At 36.4% G+C, this 22,848-nt stretch overlaps 2 pseudogenes across 2 annotated transcripts in view; both read right to left on the reverse strand.

The window, feature by feature from the left end:
* Positions 1-8,616: 8,616 nt before the first annotated feature.
* LOC308263815 (histone-binding protein RBBP4-like) lies at positions 8,617-9,887 on the reverse strand (annotated as a pseudogene). The gene has a single exon. The product of its transcript is annotated as a histone-binding protein RBBP4-like (transcript).
* Positions 9,888-14,106: 4,219 nt separating this feature from the next.
* Positions 14,107-22,848, reverse strand: part of LOC308263572 (heterogeneous nuclear ribonucleoproteins C1/C2-like) — a 196,791-nt pseudogene continuing 188,049 nt past the window's right edge. The window contains exon 4 of the transcript in view: positions 14,107-15,046. The product of the transcript in view is annotated as a heterogeneous nuclear ribonucleoproteins C1/C2-like (transcript). The remainder of the gene's footprint in view (positions 15,047-22,848) is intronic.

Here is a 22,848-nt window from a genome sequence, read left to right on the forward strand (position 1 = left end):
TATTTTTAATAATTCAGGTTCAAGGTAGAAAGAAACATCTTAAATTTCTTACATGGCCATTACTCAGAATGTGTTTAGTGATTATTAGGAGAGGTTCCCACAAGCTGAGTGTGGTAGTGCACACTGGTAATCCCAGTACATGGGAGGCTGAGACAGAAAAATTGCAGGTTTGTAGCCAGGATCAGCTACTTAGTGATGCCCTCCGCAACTTAGTGAGACACTGTTGCAAAAATAAAGAGTAAAAACAGGGCTGGGGGTGTAGTTCAGAATTAGAAAGCCCCTGGATTCAATCCCCAGTACAAAATAAAAAAAAGTTCCCACAACAGATTAATAAGGAGATTAATGTAACTTTTGGTTTACTTGTAGTGGAATTGAAAGTACCTTCTAGAATAATTGATCTAGAAAAATATTTAAACCACTGAAAATCTAACAGTTTTCACTGCCAGGGGTGGAGGAACAATTTTAAATAATTAAAAATTGGAGATGAAGCATCATTGGTTGGATGCATGTTACAAAGAAATAAAACATGTGTCCATCCATCATGATCTATGTTTTCTGTGTTGTTAGGAAAGTTATTTTGTTTCAAAATATGCATCTTGCTTATTCCAAAGATACCCAGTTCTTGCACAGAAGACAGAATATTCATTTTAAAATTAGAGTCCAGATGAATAATTTTATCTTCTCTGTATATGTAAAGAATGTTATATTTTACTATTTGTGTTACCACTTATGTAATTACTGATCTTTAACATTCCTAAAGTTTTCAAGGTGAGGAAATAATATTTTTATCTTTTGTTTCTAAATATAACAATGTTGTTATAGAAGATGCTTAATAAATTTTTGTTGAACAAATGAGTAAAGAATGATTAAATTATCCTTACAGATGGAATAGTTGCCATGCACTTTGTATATTCAGATTATGGCACACAAGACTAACATTAGAGTGTGAGTCAAAAGAAAGTTTTCTGGGTACCTGAGAAAGATCAAGTGGAAAGCCACACAGTAAGAAAATATGAAAAAAGAAAGGGCATGCAATAGATAGAGTGAAGAAACACATAGGTAAATGAAGAAAGGAAAAAAGGAATATTTTCCTATTTGTAGCTTTTTCTATTGAAGTTGTGGAGGGAGCCATTTTGAAAGCATTCAGTAGAATTTATTGAGTAATAACCAAAATGATAATTTTACTAATCATGGATTTTATAGAGAAGAAAAGAGGTTGAAAATCTTTCTCCATGTATAGACATTTTGAGAGTGAGGAAAAAATATCACATATTCAAGATAAATATCCAAACCAAAATGTAAATCACTAAAAAAAAAAACTAATGCCAAAATAGCCAAAAATCATGCGTTTAATAGGAATTCAAATAATTTATTTTAAATTATATTTTCTAAAATAATTTTGTTTATTTAAATAATCAAAGAAATACAAGAAGAAATATGTAACAGAAACACAGAAAGAAAAATAATGAACAAAATCAGACAGAAATAAAAATAATGTATAGATATGAAAGTGAAACATTTGAAATATTGGAAATGAAAAAGTAATCATTGAGATAAAAGGTCACTTTTAGCTTAAATTCAAGATGGATACAATTGAAAATATAATTGGCTAATTCATACTAAGGTATGTACCTCAAACAACACTGTGATATAAAAAGACTATTAAAGCCGGGAGTGGTTGCGCACGCTTGTGGTGGTGCATGCTTGTAATCCCCGTGCTTGGGAGGCAGAGTCAGGAGAGTTGCACAGGTTCCCATTGGATTAAGGGACCTTGTTTCCAAATAAAAAAGTATAAAATAGGTGTCTGGGAGTGTAGCCCGGAGTAGAACGGCTTAAAGGAACCCCAGTACTACCACCACACAAAAAAAAGACTAATAAAAAATATGAAGACTTTGAAAGAATAAAGATATGGAAAGATATGAAGGAATAAAGATATGGAAACATTGATAATATTCAATAAAACATTTATTAAACATTATAGGCTTTCTAGAATAAGAGATGAAAAGAAATTACAGAAAAAATTAGAAAGATGAGAATTTTGAGTATTTTATATTATTATTATTATTATTTATTATTATTATTATTATTATTATTGTTATTATTATTGTTATTTTGCTGTACTGGGAAAGAACCCAGGGGCATTCTACCTCTGAGCTACACCTTCAGCCCTATTTTTTATTATTTATTTTGATATAGGGTCTCACTGAGTTGCAAAGGGCCTCACTAAGTAGCTGAGGCTGTCTATGAATCATGATCCTCCAGTCTAAGTCTCCTGAATACTGGAATTACAAGTGTGTGCTACCATGCTTGGCTAGAATTACTAGTATTTTAAAAAGGCCTACATCCTCAGATAAAAATGTGTTCAAGAACTAAACAAAATAGCTCAATGTGGTGGTGTATACCTAACATCAATTCTAGTTCTTGGGACACTGAGAAAGTAGATCACAGGTTCAAAGCCAGCCTTAGCAACTTAGTGAGGCTCTCAGCAACTTAGTGATACTCTGTTTTCAAATAAAAATAACACAGGGCTGGGGGTATAGCTTGGAGGTAAACTACCCCTGGGTCCAATTCCCAAAACCAAAAAAGACAAAACAAAACAGAACAAATTAAAAAATTAAACAAAAAACATAGCCATCTCTAGGTACATTTTAATAAACCTCAGACCTTGTGTTTGGTGTGTGAGGGGAGAAATAATTCCCCCACCACAACCACACAAACAAAAAAAAACGTGGATTCTTGTCCTAAGCTAACAATAAATATGCATAGCTTGGACAGTTGCTGAAGATTTAAAGAAGTTTATTAAAAAGATAGAAATACAGGATATAGTTACAGCCCTGTGCCCGAGAGAGGGGCACAAGGGGGCAATTCGAATGGAATATACCACAGAACCCCAGTAGGCTGAGTTCTTATCCAGACCCAGTCCATGGAAGGTCCTTTGATCTAGAGATATGCTGCCCTATCTCTAGCCCAGTTCTGTTTCTGCTATCTCCAGCCAGATTTGGGGTGGCCTGTCTTTCTGACACAGACCTTTCCACCTTAGTTTTATCCCCAAGATGTGTTAAATTGCTTTTCCGGGATCTGTGATTTCTTTCTATCCCTTAGGCCATTTGTTTCTCTTTTAGAAATGTAAAGAAGCCTCTTCCCTGGCTCCAGATTTCTTCCTTCTCTTTAGAAACGTAAAGAAACCACTTCCCTGGCTCTGGCTTTCTCTTAGTATAAACGATATATTTTCAAAATTGGACATCTTTCCCAATACTGATACATTAATACATTTAAAAACCTCTCTCCAATACTAGTACATTGTGGATATAAATGGAGAAACAGTTTTGTTAAAAATAAAAATCTTAAACACTGCCAATGACAAAAACAGATTACCCCAAAAGGTGAAAATTACATTGATAAGCCACAATAACAATAGATGCCAGAAATAATGGAGTGTTGCCTTTCCATATCCAAAGAGACATAAATACCAAACTGGAAACCAGTACCCTAGTTAGGCCATCATTCAAGAGAGGGGAAGAAGCAAAGACATAGAATTCCTAAGGCTATTTATTACTTAGGAGGCTAAGACAGTAAGACAGGAGGATTACAGTTTGTGACCATCAAGACCTTTTTTTTTTTTTTTTTTTTTTTTTTTTTTTAAAGGATGAGTGTATAGCTTGGAGGTAGACTGCCCTGGATTCAATCTTCAGTATAAATAAATAAATAAGCTAAAAAGTAAATTGGCTACTCATGGGCCATTATTGAAAAAAACTTATAAAATTATATTTATTCAGAAAAAATTAACCTAAAAGGAAAGAAACCAAAATTATAAAGACAAAGGGGAATATGTCAGCGTTTAGAAGCATATTGGGGACTAAATCAAGAAGATGACAGTATTTTAATATTTGATGGTTATAGCTAAGATTAAAAAGGTGTGTGGCTCACACTTCTAATCTCAGCATGTGGGAGGCTGAGACGGGGGGCAGGGGGAGATCATGATTCGCAGACAGCATTAGCTATTTAGTGAGGCCCTTTGTAACTCAGTTTGACTGTGTTTCAAAATACAGAATAAAAATTCGGGCTAAGTGTGGTTCATAGGTAGAATGACCCTGGGTCACACACACACACACACACACACACACACACACACACAAAACAAACAAACAAACAAACAAAAACATGTGTACATCTTGTTTGATGCTGTAAGCTTTTTTATTTTATCAACAAAGCCATCCATCTGCTTTTCAATGGTATTGCAATTGTGATGGGCATCCGCATGAAAAGTTGACATGTTAGTGCTCTGTATAATAACCCAGATATATCTTTAGCCTGGACCATCCCATAATTAGCTTCAAACTGGAAGCCAGGTAACCAGCCTGTTTAGTTATATATGATACTGTGAATATTCCTCATGGCAAAAAGCCATGAGCATACAATTTAACATATTGGTTCCTATGACTCTGTTCACTAGTACTAATAATTTGCTCGCTATAAAGTTTATATGCCACTGATATTTATCTTTTTGTTTTTAAATACTTAGCAGAAACATCTATAAACTGAGCATCTTTAAGCATCTATAAGCTAAGCATTTATTCTTTAAGTATCTTTAAAGTTCTTGGTTTAGCAAAGAAATTCCCATAATTAAAAGGAAAAAGTTTTACAAGAGTAGAAAGAAGCAAGATTCTTAGCTTATAGTACGTAGGAAAAGTTAAATTAGTTTTAGTTTTTAATTCTGAACAGGAATCAAAGACCTTTTAGTACCTTACAGGAGCATTGATCCACCTACTCTTGGGGTTGTGTTCTTCAGTGATGTTTAGCTTCTGACCTGACTATAAAGAATGCAACTCAGTAACTGTGGGCAGTTTCTTTCTGTCTCCTTCAGGTTAGTTAGGATAAGACTTCTGATCCCTGGCAGGCAGAACCTTTGTGTTTTTTCATCACTGAAGAAGCTAAAGAAGATAGACCTTTGACCTTCATCCGTAAGGTAGATTAGGGGAAAAAACAGATAAAAGAGACAAATTGAAAGGAAAAGAAAACTATAGTTTTTAAATCTAGAAACTTCACAATCCTTATCTTCACCTTACAGTTTCTGTTCTCTCTTAGGCAAACTCCTCAAGTACACCCTTACCCTTAATCATAATGGCCCAGCTGCCACCTGAGTTTCCTGAAATGCTTAGTAAACAAAGGCCACAAGAAAGGAAAAGCTCAGGGGCTACCCAGCCACCACCCACTGATGTTGGGAACTTGAGGATTCTGAGGAAGTCTAGACTTCCACCCCTGCTGTGCATCTCTGTTTCTAACCATCCCCTCAAAGGATCTCCTGTAAAGGAAGAACTGTGAGACACCGATGGATGGTGCTCTCTCCCTCTTGAGATAGCACACATTCTACCTTTAACATGTACCCCTTCACTTTCCTAAATAAACATATCTTTGCCTCTAAAAAAAGGACATCTTAGAGGTTTCACATCAAGAGAGGTAAAAGGAAAGAATTAAGAATAAAGGACCTCTGATTGGGCTATCTTGAGGTTTATATCCTTTTTTTTCCCCCAAAAACATACATCATAAGAACTAAAAATACTTTCAAATTAAACTGAATATGGACTTTTTTGAAATAAAAATGTTCAGAATTTCAGAGTTGTAAATTTGGGCTAACTTTTGTATCAGATCACGATTTGTCCTATTATTTAAATTCCTGAAGTAAATGCAGAAAAGATTAAATTATGTGAAACCATTGTCTAATTCAACTATTTTTGTTCTTAATCTTAGAAAGAGGAAAACTACAACAAAATGATCAGAATGTCTTTAAAGAAGTAATTTGGTTCAGGTCCATATAGATTTAATCTAGCCACCTACATGTTTTACATTTCTCTTGACCTCACTCGGTTATGATCACCCAGCTGCAAAATGCCACCTTTCAGATAGATCAGTCATCCAAGAAAAATTTGAATCATTGCTAATGGGCATAATGTACAAGAATAGAACTTGATTTATATTTGAGAAAAAATTTTAAAATAAAGATTATAAAAGTTGAAGATAACAGGAAAATTTCTTGATTCTTAGATTTCATAGAAATTTCATCTTGTAGAAGATATAAAATATGTGTAGCATCATAGCAGCCAGAAAGGTAAAGCTCTGGTTCAAATCATTTATCTGTAATGAAGGTGCTATGTGGGCACATAGAACTCATTTAACTTCTCTGGGCCTCAATATTCTTATGTGCAATATGGAGGAATTAATCAGATGAACTCTGAGATCCGTACCTGTTTTGTAAATCTAAGATTCTAAAATGTTCAATAATCTGGTTAACTGAGGTTTCGAGCTGCTTCCCACATCTCTTTTGTGGCTACTGTTTAGGACCTTCTAGACTCTACTCTGTCTGAGGGCTTGGGGGTCAGTGCCACACAGTCTCATGTTACAAACTCTCCATCACAAGCCCTCCTACTCGAGAGAAAAAAGTGTTATGAGGTAGTTAGCACTGTGAGGGGTCATGAGTAGAATAACTTAGTGAACTAATTCAGTTGAGAAATGCCCAGAAAGTCTTCTTAGCCAATTCACAATGTATTTATACAAATATTGCACAGAAAGTTTCTAAGTTTGAAAAAGCAGTTTTGATGGTATCTTTGTCTAAGGAGGAATGTGAGTGGTGAGAAGCATTGTCAAGGAGATGACCTAGAGTTGTGATAATGACTTTGGCATTGAACTTTTTTAAAAAATTTGTGACATTTATCATGAAGCAATACTTGGGATCTTGATTGGAGGCTCATGCTATTAAATAGAATGAATGGAATATCCAGAAAACAAGGGAGAACAGATGTAGCTTTGTTGTTTAATACATCATGACATTCATTATCCTTATGAAATAACTATGAAGCCTGAGAGATAGAAAATAGATGCAGACACTATGGTCAGAATTCTGCCTGTTTTAAAGAAATGCCTGTAATTTCTATAACTGGAAATAGTTATTATGAAGTAGGATGTCATTTTACCAGTTTGTATCATACACACCATCCTTATAATAGAATGTGTTGCCTGAAAAAATTCTACTGCTCTGTGGAATTTTTAATTATGTTCAAATGATATTTTCTGGGTTTTCATATATTTGGATTCTTATTTTAATGATCATAGAGATGGTGAAAATGTAACATAAAACTTCTTACAAGAAGGGAAGTGTGGAAGACTTTTGTAAATGAATGTGTTCTTATTCTCAATGTATTTATACTATTTGGTAATTATCTATTTTACCTTTTTATTGTTTTGGATATTATTAAACTAAACAATTAAAATAAGTCACTGATTTGACATACTGGGTCATTTTCTGAGTTCTTATACCCATTTGTATTTGAATTTATGAAACCATTTTGTATTTTAATATAAAAGAGAAATTTCTCTCTGCAAAATACTTTTTATGAAAAAGTATAAGTATTTGAAGCTTCCTCATTGGCCATTGATATAGGATTCAAATTTCTGAAAGAGAATCTGGGTGTGTTGACAAACGCTTGTAATTCCAATTCTTAGAAGGCTGAGACAGGAGGATCTGGTTTGTGGTCAGCCTCAGCTACTTGGAGAGCACAATGCAACTTAGTGAGACCCTGTTTCAAAATAAATAATAAAAACTTGGTCTGGGGGAGTAGCTCAGAGTTAGTATGCCCCTGGGTTCAGTTTCCAGCAACACACACACACACACACACACACACACACACACACACACACACACCATTCTTTTTTATGTAGAAAAGCAATTTATTCCATTATAAGCACTTACACAGTTAGTCATGGAGAGTAACAGGTCTGCTGGTGAAATGGGTCATCCAAAATGGAGATGGTATCAAACCCAGTGGTCAAGGACTAACTCCTAAAAAAATTGCAACTCTTACCAAGGATTAATTTAATTTTCAAAACAAATACAAGCTATCAATTCACCCTTCTCAACATGACAGTCCACCTGTGGTAAAACTGTCAGGTAAAAACATACATCTTTACAGCTTGGTGGTCCCAAGTTTTAAAAAAAACACAACAAAAACCATTTCACAGATAGAAAACGAATAATATGAAAACAGCAAGAAATACACTAACAAGCAAAAATATATGGGGAAGGAGGTACATGTAGTTTTGACTTAACTGAAGAAACCGAGACTGGTTTTTATAGGAAAATGTGTGTTCTGGAAAGTCAGATGTGACAATTTTAGAGTAGGAATCTATATTGACTTGAATCTCCCCTAATTCCTGAATAAAAATGTCATCTTGCAGTATTTATACTTCATGGCTCAGACACCCACCTCACCTGTCTCCATTCCTTACACAATCTAGCCTTTACTTAAATGAGTCTGAAAAACTTGGGGATATAGCTTGAGAAGAAAAATAACCACACATAATATTCCCCTTTCTGTAGCTACTTTAGACCTGGGTTTTTTACTACAAAATTCTCGAAGAAATTTTAAATGTAAGTCTGGCTTTGTTGAATCAAGTACCCAAGTTAATATTTAGAAAACACCCGCTGTTTGGGTTAATAGCATTTTCAGTGGTACTTGTAATAGAGGGATCACTGAACAAAGTCTGTTTCTCAAAACCAGTGTTAAATCAATCTCAGGGTTGAGAGGAAAAAAGGGGAGTTTAAAATCATAAGGTCAGACATATTTAAGATCCTTGTCCTTCTGGATCCACGCTTCCTTCAGGATCTTCATCATTATAAATGTCCTCTGCCATCTGCCATAATTGCATGATATTGTCTTCTGATACAGAACAAATCACCCAAGGTTCATTGGGATTCCAGGAGAAATCGGATATTTTGGCAGTGTGACCACCATGAATAAAGAAAAACTCTGGTGGGCCATCTTCTGCATCTTCTGGGGACTGTTCCTCTCCAATTTTACTTAAATCCCAGACATTGAGTCTACGATCAGTACCACTGGAAGCCAAAATAGTCTCAATGTGAGGCGACCACTGAACCTGGAATATTTCATCTTTATGTGATTCAAAGGAATGCAACTTAAGCTTCAGATTTCTCAGATCCCATAAGGCAACAGTCTTGTCAGCTGATCCTGTAGCAAGAATGAATTCACTATAAGGATTGAAAGAGAAGCAGTTCCCTTCACAGTGTGAGCATCAACTGAATGGCTTGGCTTGGAAGTATTGTTTGAACGAGTATCCCAAATCCTAAGTTTCTGATCATCAGCAACTAACCCAGAGACTCATGGAGCAGATGCCAGGAAACATCTTCTACTACTGCTGTATGTCCTGTAAAGATGGTCTTTGCATTGACCACTTTTCCTTCCTTTGGAATGGCACTGATGTCCCATAGGCAGATGGTATGGTCATCTGAAGCACTTAGTAAGTGCCCACTGATATTTGGGTTCCAAGAAAGCCCATAGCCTTCCTTCTGATGCCCACGGAGATGCAAGTCTGGGTTGCACTCTCCAGAAGGGTCTGGTTTAGAAGGATGTTTTGTATAGTCAAAAACAAGCACATCACTTGATGGAGTCTTTGTTGCAACGATGCAAGGGTTCTGGGGCATAGAGCGGGCCCGGTTTACTTCTCCTTCATGGTTGATCTTGATTTCTATTTCAATTTTCCCACTAACCGAGCCAAAGCCTCCAAATTCTCCTTTCTCACTGTCGTAGTGTGATGCGTCGAACTGCGCATCATCATTAGGGAGCTGTACGCTGGCTGTCACAAGGTGGTTCTGTTCATCCGACATGTGTCCCCAGGACAAGTCGATGAATGCTGAAATCTTTCCCTTCTGGTCTGGTTACATCTGGGAGCCACTGTGCAGTTAGGCTGGGCCATTCCAGAGCATGGGTCATCACCAAATCATACAGAAAATGGGTGTTCTTTTTCCATATTTTGTACTCCTCGTTGATCACACGTTCTTCCACTGCGTCGTCAAAGGCTGCTTCCTTGTCGGCCATGGCGGCGGGCTAGTCTGGGATCCCAAGGTCGTACATTGCAGGAGGGGCGGGGAGGCTGCGAGCCCACACCATTCTTGAGAGAGAGATTACAGAGCCTGACTGAAGGAAAAGCACTCCCCAAGTCACATTTAGTTAAAATACTATCTAGAAAAAGGATCTTTAATGCTTTATTCTCTGAAACAAACCTTGAGTCTTTTGCAGATATCTAATATCAATTTTTATTTAGTTTATTGATAGAATACCATGACTCTACTTCATTACCAATGTTCATCTAAGTCTTTTTTCAGATGTAGATTTTACGTTATTTAAAGCAATTCTCAATGTGCATCTTTGAATCTTTTGCCAAAAATATATTTGATCTCATTTACAGTTAATCTTTCAATTTTCAGCTTGGGAACTCAAATCACTTCTGTAGCAAATATTCTAGATTCCTAAAATTTGTTTATTTTGAGGACAAGAGGCTCTCCTCTGTGGACTTAAAGACAGTCTCTGAAAAGCTGTGGGAATGGAAGAAATCTCAGGATGTACTTATATGTAATTAAAACACACGAGATGATGTGTAAGTTTTTTTTGTTTTTGTTTTTGGTGGTACTGGGGTTCTTGGAAGCCCTTCTACTGCCGGGCTACACTCCCAGACCTATTTTATATTTTTAAATTTGGAAACAGGGTCTCTTAAGCCAGTGAGGCTGGCTCCGAACCAGCGCGATCCTCCTGTCTCCGCCTCCCAAGCGCGGGGATTACAAGCGTGCGCCACCACGCCTGGCGATGTGTAAGGTTTAAAATGAGACATTGCCAGATGTGTGGTAATCTTCATATTCTTTTCTACAAACAGCTTTTAAGTCAGTGGAAAAAGTCATATTTCAAAATATTATAAACTTGTAGTCTTCTTTCCAAAACACATCAAAGATCAGTTATTTCTGAAAGAGGATTCTGCCTTAAACTTTTGTTTCCCTTTCTATCTGATGCTGAACTAGACAGACATCTCACAATCCTTTTTTACCTTCTCTCCTAAACTCTGCCATGCATTGAAAACTAGTGACTTGATAGACTAAATCCAGGTGCCATAATAGTTAAAAAATAATCTGAGTACCTTTAGATGGGCATATATTATCCCAATTCCCTCATCTTCTGCTGTCTTTCATTAGCACTATATTTAGTTTCTTTGCCTGGCACCTTGTAAAGGTTTGGATTTGGAATATCCCCCCAGCCCTCACAGAAACAAATTAGCAATGTTAGGAGCAGGGCTTGGTCACTAGTGAGGTCCTGGCGACTCAGCCTTGGGAATGGTGCATTGGTTCTTCCTGTTCCTGCCTTCTTTCTGCTTCTGACCTTCATGAAACCTTGTGCTTTCTCTGCTGCTCATCACATGCTGAGATCCACGGTCGCCAGCCGCACATCGACTAAACCCCCAAATCTTTAAGAAAACTGTGAACAAATAAATCTTCCTTCCTCTAAATTGTATAGTCTTTTTCTGGATTATAGCAGTGAGAATGCTAAAAACCACCTTCAAGATCTGAATTTTGCGATGCTATGTTGGAAATGTCCTAGCAACTGTCTTTGCATTCCAAGTAAGGCCCAGGCTTTCTAATACATGGCCTCTTTTCCTCTCAGAGCTTCCTCTACTGTTGTTTTTCTCTGTTCCTTCACTATGCTTTCATATACGTATTTAACTAAGTATCCTGTGCTTACCTAATTTTCTTCTTAAATGTGAATTGAATCAAGGGGAATTCTACCTTCCACCTACAAGTTCAGCTCTTTATTTTTAAATTTTGAAACAAGGCCTCACTAAGTTGCTGAAGCTGGCTTAAATTTGCAATCCTCTTGTCTCAGCCTCCTTATTACTGGGATTACAGGCATGCACACCAAACCTGGCTAGCTGTGCTTACTTTGATATAGCATGTTCTAGCTCTTCTATAGTAATGTTGGTTCACCACATGGTTTAGCCAAGTCAGGACAACACAGACAGAGGCCAATCTCCTGCCAACTCACATCCTTTTGATTAGTTGTCTCAGAATGTGTCTAGAAAGGTAAGAAAAATGGCTGCCAGTTAGACTTATTCATCACCAAATTATGAAAAGTTAATAAATCTATAAATAGACTTTAGAATTTTTACTTTGGAATATATCTGGACTTAAAGAAAATTTGCAAAAAAATCATTGAGCTTTTTCTAATGTACATTTTTATAAAACCACAGTACAATTATCAAAATTAGGAACTTGACATTGGTACAATTGTATTAAATAAATTATAGACTGTATTTGAATTTTACCTGTAATACCTTCTTTCTGTTTCAGGATCCAATCAAGGATTACCATATTGCATTTATTGTGTATCCTAATCTCATTCAATAAATGTAATTTTCTCTTTTGTTCTTGTCTTTCATGATCCTGAAACTTTTGAAGAGTACTATTCATTTTGTAGAATGTCTCAATTAGAGTTTGCCTGTGAATTAGTCGGGGAACTAGAAATGGTATGTCATAGATATAAACATATACTCACACATACATGCACAGACACAGGCAGTATGTCATCATAAGGAAAGGGCTCCTGTAGTTATAGAAGCTGGCAACTCTCAAGTTTACATAACTGATCTCTTTATGTCTAAAGGCTGGAAGCTGTTGTAGAACTAGGAAAGGCTGATATTCCAGGTAGAAGAACAGATGATAGAGTTTGAAGTCTATCAGGTAGGAGAGTTTTCTCTTACTCAAAGAGGATCAGCCTTTTTTTCTTTTAGCAATTCAACTGACTGAACAAGGGCCTCACATTATAGGGAGCAACATGCTTTATTAAGTCCACAGATTTAAAGGTTAATCTCATCCAGAAACATCCTTATAGGAACACCTAAAATAACAACTGACCAAATATCAAGGATCCATGTGACTCAATCAAGTTGATGCCTAAAATTCATTCTTGCAACCAAAATTTCATGCTTTGTATGCAGGTATGCCTTTTTGACACAAATACTGTAAAAGTGTTATATTTCTATTTTCAGTGTACAACAGGAGGTACATGACATCCAAATGTCCTATTACTCGAAATGTCACCATTGATCAGAGGCCTGAAACAGCTGACCAGGCAAAGAACTATCTTACTCTTCAGTCCTTCCTCACCCATCCTCTCCTGCCTCTGTCCTCCTCAAGAACAATTGTAAAAGTGCAATCATTTGAGCCTCCCTGCCAGGGTTCTACCTTCTGGTTCTTGTCCTTTAGTTGACTAGAGAGTGAATTGAGAACAAGGTATAGTTGAGCTTCCCATTCTGTCTAATACTCTTTTTTCCCTTTTCTGGTTTAATTAAGACTTGTTCATTTTGAGTAAAAAGGTCCCAAGCTTCAGGCTGTTTACAAAAGTAACCCACAGTATCAACTATAGAAAACAAATATTAATAATTGACTTTGATATCTTTGAGAATGTACATCATTTACGTTAGGGAATTTTCTTCTCCTCCCCTCTCATAACCCCTAGTTAGGCCTCCTTATATGCTCATCTATGGCTTCTCCTCCTTTGTTGAGAGTTCCTCCTATGGCCCTTTAGGGAGGGGGGGAATAGGGTTGAAATTCAGAAAGGGCTAAATGAATGATGTGTGCATGTATGCCTCTACCATCTTGTGCTCCATTAAGATGTATTACTATAATGCATCAATTTATGAAATAAAACATATATTAAGATTAGTACACTAATTATTTTTCTAAAGGATGCATTTGACATGCCAACTCTCATTCACAAAATTATATTGTTACATTTGTAATATTTGTAACAATATTACATGTTACCAATACTCTCATACAATACTTTCATGTGGGGTTTAACATACATACCTCCAACACAAAGCTGTTCTCAGGTGTTACAGCTACATGAGATTGCTTTTGCAGTTAATGATGCAATTGCTAAAATCATGTATGAATGGAACTATACTCCCTGTATAATAAGAGGTTATTTTGGAGGCAGTTGATGAAAACCATACATCCTTTTTATTGTTAAGTCATAAAGAGGTATCAAAATTAAAAGCAAAAATTACAGGTAAGACTTAACAAAACTACTAGGAGCATCAAAGGAAAATGGGACAATGTACAAGGGAATATGAATTAATGAACATGGGAAGGACAAGGATAGGGAGAACCCTGAGTATGTACTGAAGACACTAGGGGAGAAGACCTGGTGAAATTTTGATCTCAGACAAGTACCTAGGTACGGGATACAATTTCTAAACCCAACTATGTGCTTAAGAGTCATCCTTGCCATTGGTGCTGTCTCTGTCACCCTCTCCTTTCTCAGCATCTCTTTCATCATCCCTGAGCAACTCCAGCTGGTCTCCTCTATTTTCTTATCATTATCATCCCGGAGGCCCCTCTTCATCAGTCTTCTATGCCCCTCAGATTCCATCCTCACATAAGTTTCAACTCTCTCCTCAGAACTGCTGCTCTGCTCCTCTTCCAACTTTTCATTCACTTTCTCTACTGGAGACAAGTAGGATAACTCTGCTTGTTTGGTCTGTTCCTTTTCAAAATTTTCCAGGTTTTCCAGAAGGGAACCTCTTTTTGTTTTATGTGGGTCAGCTCCTTTTTAGTAACCTGAAGATCATCGCCTTTCAAGTTTCCAGGCTTGGAAGATCCCTGTTGTCCACTCTTAGAATTGAAGCCACTTTTTTTCTTTCCTGAGTTGATTCTGGATACACACTCGAGTTTAGAGGGCACAACTGCCCTCGCAATAGGAGGAGGAGGAACAGGTGCTGGATAACTGTACATCCTGTTATAATAATTCTGTTGAAAGTCATAGTCCAAGTCAAAAGAAGAGTTCAGTAGAGGGGATGGAGTAGGGTGTTCTGATGCTGACCTGCACATTTCCACTATAGACCGTTTAGTGGCTGCCTTTCCTCGGTTCATTTTTGGCTCTGCAGCCAGATTAATATCTAAAACGCAGCCAAGAATTATCCTGCCATTTTCTCCTGCCACAGGCAGCCAAGGTATTTCTCCTGTTAATATACTGGATGAAGGCAAAGACCTTATAAATAGAACATCCCATGACTTTAACATACTTCTACAAGACTGCCTTTACATCAGACTTCTTGACCACAAGCATCGATATTCCCAATGAATACATGGAAGTTCATGGAACAGGGTCTCTCTTGTTGGTAACATTGCTAGCCACTGCACTTGACAAGACTCCTCACAAAACTGGAAAAATGTAGCTGAAGATAAAAAATTCTCATAGGAGAGGGGGAGGGAGAAGAGATTCAATTCTGAGTCCCCAAGTCCCAAGTTCTAAGTAAAGAAGGTGAGGGCTGCTTGAGGTCAGTAAGGGGCTCTGACCACTCATTCTCCATCTCTTCACAAAATGGCCCAGAGTCCATCTGGTATTCTTAAGTAATCAGGCCTGTACCTTTCACAATGAGTTAACACCATAGATAAACTGAGTAGGATGAGTCTCAATTTTCCTAGTCTCTGTGATGACTTATTTAAACAGGACACCTTATTTTGCTTCCTTCCTTAATCTTCACCTGCCTGGGGATTGATCTTGTGACTCATTTTTTTTTCTGTTCACATCTTCAAAAAGCCTTGGGTTTGCTTTTAACCTCATTGAACTTTTACCTCCCTTATTTATTATGAATCAAAACTCTAATCCATTGCTGGCCTTTTTAATGAGAATGAGAACATTGTATCCACAGAAGTCTCAGAATGAATAACAAGACCATCTGTGTTAGTTAAGACTTGACTATGCATTCCAGAAAATTCTCATTCCAGAAGATAAAATTATACACTGATAAAATCTTGTTTGCTTCAAAAATTTCTGAAAATTAATTTACTACAGAAAACAAATGTCATCTAGGTAATCACCCTTCCTTTTTGGACATTAAATTGCACACCTGAGCAAGCAATTTTTTTTTTATCAAGCAGTGGCTCATTTGTCTAGGCTCTCTTCAATATACTTCAAAGTGTCCACCAGTTTGTAACCATTTCATTATAGTTTCTGCCCAATATGTACCTCTTTTTGTCTTATGCCCAGTATGTATCTATTTTATGACCTAAATTACTTGAGCTCAGATCCCAAGATCAACAAATATTTTTTCTAGACCACCTCTTCCTCAGAGAATGCAAAAACTCTGTCAAGGTGATATTGTTAAAGCAGGCCTATCTTGGGTCTTTTGAGGAGTCAATACACAATTCCAGGTAGATAGCTTTTCTGATTGAGCCAGGCCACATGTCTTACATAATTGTTCTTCAATAAATAAAGATATTTTGCCTCCAAGATATGGAATGCTCAGAAAAAGAGAATATAATTTTTGTTTCTAGTCAAAGGCATTATTATAGGAGCCAGTATTAGTGAAAGGATAAAGAAGAAAGAGGGCTTGACATTTGATTCAGCTGTAGTAGTGCTTCAAATTATAATCCCCTGAAGAGTCTAATAATAATTCCCTTTCCTCCTTTTCTCACTCCAATCAGAAGTGAGAACTGGTGGTCTAGATATTTGTTCTACCTAACAGAGTGAATTAGAATAAAGTTCATTATCTATTAATCTTGAGTAAATACCTATCTTTAGTTATGCAAACAATTAATACAAAGATCTGCATTTGGGGTATTATCCAGTCTCCTTTCCCACTCAATTTATCCATTATGTAAAAGGCAGATTGCTTTTCCTTGACCTTCTATAGGACTTATTTTTGTACTGTAGGGACAAAGCATATTTGGCTTCAGACCCAGAGGGGCACACAATCATGGTTGAGAAATTAAAGAGCAAGGCAGGATTTATACAAATCATTCCCTGGTTATTTTGGAAATGTTTTATTAGAGCTTTGGCATGAATTTTCTTTTTAGATGTGAAAATTAGTCCTGCATTCTAAAATGCTCACTCAAAATTTTATTAAAAAATGTTTCTATCAAGAAAGATTTTAAGCTGGGCGTGGTGGTGCACACTTGTAATCCCCATGCTTGGGAGGCAGAGGCAGGAGGATCACACAGTTTCAAAGCCAGCCTTGCTGGCTTAAGAGACCCTGTTTCAAATTATATATATATAGTGTGTGTGTGTGTGTGTGTGTGTGTGTGTGTGTGTGTGTGTGTGAGTGTAGCCCAGAGGTAGAAGGGTTTCCAGGAACCCCAGTGCCACCAAAAAATAAAAAGTTTTCATTTTCCTACTTGATAGGAAAGCACCTTCTTATAGACTTTCTTCTTAGAAAGACTTCATATAGAAAGTAACATTTTAATTATAGTAAGTGAAAGGACTGAGAGAAGATTCTTCAGTTAGACAGGAGTGATTAAAAGAAGGTGAGGAAATCCCTGGCCCTGTGGCCAGCAGCCATTTCTCGCTCGCGGTTGCCACCTGTAATGACTTGTAAGAGTTTTTTACTTTCTCTCTCTAAAATAAAAAAAAATTCTTTCATGATACCATTTTTTCCCAATTTTGTCAAAATTTCAATAGCTTTTATATTTTGCTTTGGATATTTAGTTTTTCCAAAATTCATGTTCAAATCTGGACTTGATGAATTTTTTTTTTGTTTTGGTGGTACTGAGGTTCCTAGAAACCCTTCTACCTCCAGGCTACACTCCCAGACATATATAATTTTTTTTGGAAACAGGGTCTCTTAAGCCAGCAAGGCAGGCTTCAAACCTGCTTGATCCTCCTGTCTCTGCCTCCCAAGCATGGGGATAACACACATGCCCCACCATGCCCAGCGTTGATGAAATTTTTAATTGTTAACTTTTTACTTTTCTCTTAATGACACTTATTTAATAGTTGTTAAAATAGATATTAATATTTAATATTCCCCTCAGTCATACTGGTGTTGAAGTGGTACCTCAGATTATACCATGAGTGAATTTGGTTCACGATACAATGAGTTGTTGAGGGGAGAAATTGATTCTATTATTTGTATTAAATACAATATTGAGAGGAAATTCACAATCAAAGCTTCCTTATAAAGTAGGTCTCACTGCCATGATATAGTCAATTCTGTTTTTGTTTTATTTATACAGCTTCCCAAGACCGTCCCTTTAAATCAATAAATGAGTCAGAAAGGATTATTTTTTTATTTCATGTAATATATTTGCATTAGGGGTATATTACTTAAATTTACTAGATATAAAAATGTATGTATATCGAGTTATTTTTATTTAATTAGAACCCATTTTAAGATTATATAGAAAATATCTCTATGAGGTAGAGATATAATTGCTATGTAGGATTCATCCATTCTAGATGTTCTTATATAAAATGCAGAGCTTCTTTGCCCATCATTGGGAGAAATACACTTTTATTAGGTGAAGCCACTGAGATCCTGGGTTGTTTGTCATCACTGCATGAGTAGTCTGTGGGTGTTGGTATAATTATTATGAGAATGAGATGTTTTTTGAAAAGTAAAGATATTATGTAAAAATAAAAATATAAACTATTATCTCAGATTCAGTACATACCCTCTGAAATTTTATAAATATCTGTATGTGCATATTTGTAGAACTTGACAAAATCATAAAATTGAGATCATGTTCTAAATATTCTTTTCTGATTTGTTTTTTGTCTCATCAGTAGTAAATAAGGTTTTTGACAACTTCATTTTTTAGTGGCTACATGGTAGTAGCCACTCTCTATTCCTTGTGAATTTACTCATTCTGTTTATGGTATTTGTGAGATGGTTTCCATAGCAAACTGGTAAGTAAAAGCCTTACTTTAGTCATATGATACAATCTTAAAATGCTCTGCAGAAATTCACTTCTGACAGCCACAAATCCTTTGGTGACAATACCAAATAGTCTCAATTCTTCATAAATAATGTTTTTATATATTAAGTTTATATTATAGCTATTGTAACCAATATTCATACGTTAATATTTATGTAGTTCAGTGCATTAATAATAAGAATAATGCTTTGCTATTTAAAACTCAAAGCGATTAATGGAAAATGCCAAGTTGATATATTAATTACTTACACATTCCTTGAAAATTCATTTCAAGATATTTAAACTAAGCGAAATAACTTTAGTCATATAAAATTCTTTTTTTATGTTTGTTTATTTATTTATTTATTTATTTATTTATTTATTTATTGGTGGTACTGGGGGTGGAACCCAGAGGCTTTCTACCTCTTGGCTATACTACCAGACCTATTTTATATTTTATTTGGAAACAGGGTTTCACTAAGTTGCTAAGAGCCTCACTAAGTAGCTGAGGGTAGCTTTGAACCTGTGCAATCCTCCTGTCTCAGCTTCCCAAGCACAGGGATTACAAGTGTGTGCCACCATGCCTGGCGTTTTATGTTTATTTTTTAAAAGTTATTTTAAAAAGAAAATCCATAGTTTTTATTGCAAAATTATGTTTGTTGACATTTATAATTTAGGCCCAAATTCAGTTTGTTAAAATATTAAGAGGACCGTGGCTCCACTCTGTATTTGCTGATGCCATGCTTTCATCTTTCACATGATGGAATTATTTTTCTATATTACAGTATTTGCATTTTAATTCCAACGATTTTATTTTCAGCATAAAGTGCTAAATAAAACTCCAACTAAATTTTATACTTTATATTTGAGCTATTTACATAACTGACTTGTTTTTGACATGTAGGCTTTAAAAACATCATCATCAAATACAAGCAGTGCAGTTCCAAATTCAGATCTTGAGACTTCCAAATTCTTGCTGACTGTGTGATTTGGAACAGTGCATAAAATTCCTAATTTCTAAAATGGATGGAGCTTCTATCCATAGCTCATCTCATGAAGAATTCGTCTCAGCTGTTTTCATATTTTCTTTTCTGTATCTCCAAGTACAAGATGTCCACATCACCATCCTTCAGTGTCAAACTGAGTTTGAAGGAGAGTCATGGCCCTCCTGATACTCTTTCTTCCACAATTTCTGTTACACATTATTACTTGTCCCCAAAATTCTGCAGCTTGTCAGGAAACTGGGTGAGTGTGAAGACAGCTGAGTCTACTAGACAGGAGGCACAGTAGGGCTCCAGGTTCTTTGCTGTGAAAGGTTGCAAACAAGGGGGAATGGGACCTCTGAAGAAGAACAGTGCATACTCATGGGAAACTTTTCTGGAAGGAGCACGTTTGGGGCTAAAGCAGATGAAACTTTTTGCCTGGATGTGAAGAGCCTACATCAGGAGTTACTCATCACTGAGGTATCCAGGCCAATGGAGGCTCTGTACATGGACAGTGCCAATTAGAATAATCCCATCTGGTATGAGTCATCAGGTTCACACACCTCTGTACTCATTCACCAGGTGGGAGCAGGCTGGAGGAAGGTGAAATGTTAAGCCACAGCAGATGCCAATGGTTGCAAGGCAAAGGCTCTAGCATGAAGAATGAGTGTCCTCATGTCCACACAGATTTTCAGCAGAAATAGGTTGATGAAAACAAGGTAGCATGTAGACTTAAAAAGGCAGCTTGCTGTGGGACTACTGGTTTAGGTAAAAAAAAAAAAGAATCTGGATTCATTATTTCTAAGTTATGAAGAAGTACACCAATACCTCTTATCCAGAAAGTGAAGTTGATAATCTCCAGATAGAATCTGGGAGCCCCAGTGACAGAGAATTGGAACATGTTCCTACATATCATTCTGACTGAATTCTCCCCATTGCTCTGTCCCATTAAGTTGCAAAGCCATCTGTAATAGATATCCCATAAATTCATAATTAGGTTTCAATAGTTGAGCTAGAATCATTGCTAGATTATCTAGGAAGCTATCTTTCTGGGAACTGAGGAAACTAGACATGGATAAAACGTGTTTTGAGAGGGCAGTAAGGAATGGTGGTGGGGAAAGTCCTCTTAGGAATAAAATATGGCATATGATGGATTTGAGTGGGGATCCCTGGGGGAAGTGCTTGAAAATGATGCAGTAAGAGAGACAAAGGGTTGTTGCAAAGGAGGCGGAGGATAACAGATAAATTGAAATTCAAAAGGAAAAGTGAGAGTCCCTGTCCAAGAGCTCCTGTTTAGTATTCTCTCTTATATGGCATATATTTCACCATGTTTCCATATCCTTTATAACACATTAAGCTCTTTGAGTTTAGGGACAATATGTTAATCACTTTTTCTGATTGTGTGATACTGGTGATTGATTCCAGGAGCATCCTATCTCTGAACTACAACCCCAGCCCTATTTTATTTATTATTTTGAAGCATAGTATCACCAAGTTGTTCAAAGCTTTGCTAAGGTGCTAAAACTGGTCACCAACCTAAAATCTTCCTTTCTCAGCATCCCAAGTACTGGGATTACATGTGTGTGCCACCACACTAAGCTTGTTAATCACCTTTTTTTCTCAGTAGTTGGTATAGTCTCTGGAAATATTTTAGGTATTTAAAGTTTCCAAGCTCTCCAGTAAACAGGAAAGGATGAGGAATGTTAATGCCAATGGGGCTCTTATTAATGTGAAACATTCAAGTATTTTAATTTAAGAGAACTTTTTCTGAGCACTGTATTAACTGAAAAGAAAGAATAATACTGCATATGAGATATTATAAGGAGTCATTGGGTAATATAATACATGGCAACCTAACATTTTTGTTCTGATTGCTGTTACAATTTCATATGTACTTTTGGAAAGTGACCTTTGATAGAAAATAGGAAAATATTAATAACTGTAATATGGCATAAAGGCAGTTTTTATTTTTTTTATTTTTTTGGTGGTACTGGGGTTCCTGGAAGCCCTTCTATCTCTGGGCTACACCCCCAGACCTATTTTATTTATTTTTATTTATTTGGAAACAGGGTCTCTTAAGCCAGCGAGGCTGACTATGAACCTGTGTGATCCTCCTGTCTCTGCCTCCCAAGCACAGGGATTACAAGTATGGTTACCACACCCGGCAAAAAGGCAGTTTTTGAGGAGTTCAACTTTGTAGAAATAGACTAAGCTTTTAGCAGTCCAACTCTATTCAGAACGACTGTGTTTCTCAAATTTAAAGGACATATATGACTTTTTAAAAAAAAATAAAAACAACTTTTTTTTGAGTATCCTGGTTTTAGGTAAGATGCAGAAAGCATACTTTATCTTTCTCTTTTAATGCAGTCATGAAATATGAGGCATGCTAATGGAGAAGCTATTTGAAGGCTATTCTACTACCAAGCTGATAGTGAGCTTACAACCTACCAGGGACAGGTCTCTAATTCTGACTCAGGATTAGTTAAGGGACTTACACCAAGCTCTCAATTATGTCTGCAGCCAAGTGGGCCTGCAGGAGACAAGACACTATAGAAAGGGGATTTTCTTTTCCAGTCAGAGGAGTGTGGTCATTAGAGAGAGTGGTGGACTTCCATGGCTTCCCCTTCTTTCCTTCAACAGTTTCACTCTAGATGTGGGCACAACTAAGGGGACTATAAGGCAGAATAAGTCAACTAATGCCTCAATATTCTGGTAAGTTAACTAAAAATGGAGGACTTTGGAAAATTAGAAAATATTGATTTCAGCAAGGGTAACACTTGAGAAAGTAATGCCTTAAAGTAGTAAATGAAATCCTGGGCTCACCCATGAGCTTCAAAGGTGTGGATCCAATGTTTTATGAAGCCAAATTCACATTAATACAAAAACCAAATGAAGACAGCTCAAGGAAGGAAAACTACAGGTCTATACCTTTGATGAACTTGGATGCAAAACTGCTAAACAAAATACTAGCAACATGCATTCAAAATCACACCAAGAAAATTGTACACCATGACCAGGTAAGGTTAATCCCAGGGATACAAGACTGGTTCAACATAAAAAAAAATCAATCCATGTAATTCATCATATAAACAGAACCAAAGACAGAAATCACATTATTATTTCAGTAGATGCTGAAAAAGCATTTGATAAAATCCAACATCCATTTATGTTAAAATCACTGTGGATAATCAGAACAGAAGGAACATACCCCAACATCATAAAGGCACTCTACAATAAGCCCACAGCCAACATCATATTAAATGGGGAAATACTTAAAGAATTTCCCCTAAAAACAGGAACAAGACAAGAATTCCATTATCACCACTTCTCTTC

The sequence above is a fragment of the Muscardinus avellanarius genome (genome assembly GCF_963383645.1).
Source record: "Muscardinus avellanarius genome assembly, chromosome: 5".
In the NCBI taxonomy this organism is placed as follows: domain Eukaryota; kingdom Metazoa; phylum Chordata; class Mammalia; order Rodentia; family Gliridae; genus Muscardinus; species Muscardinus avellanarius.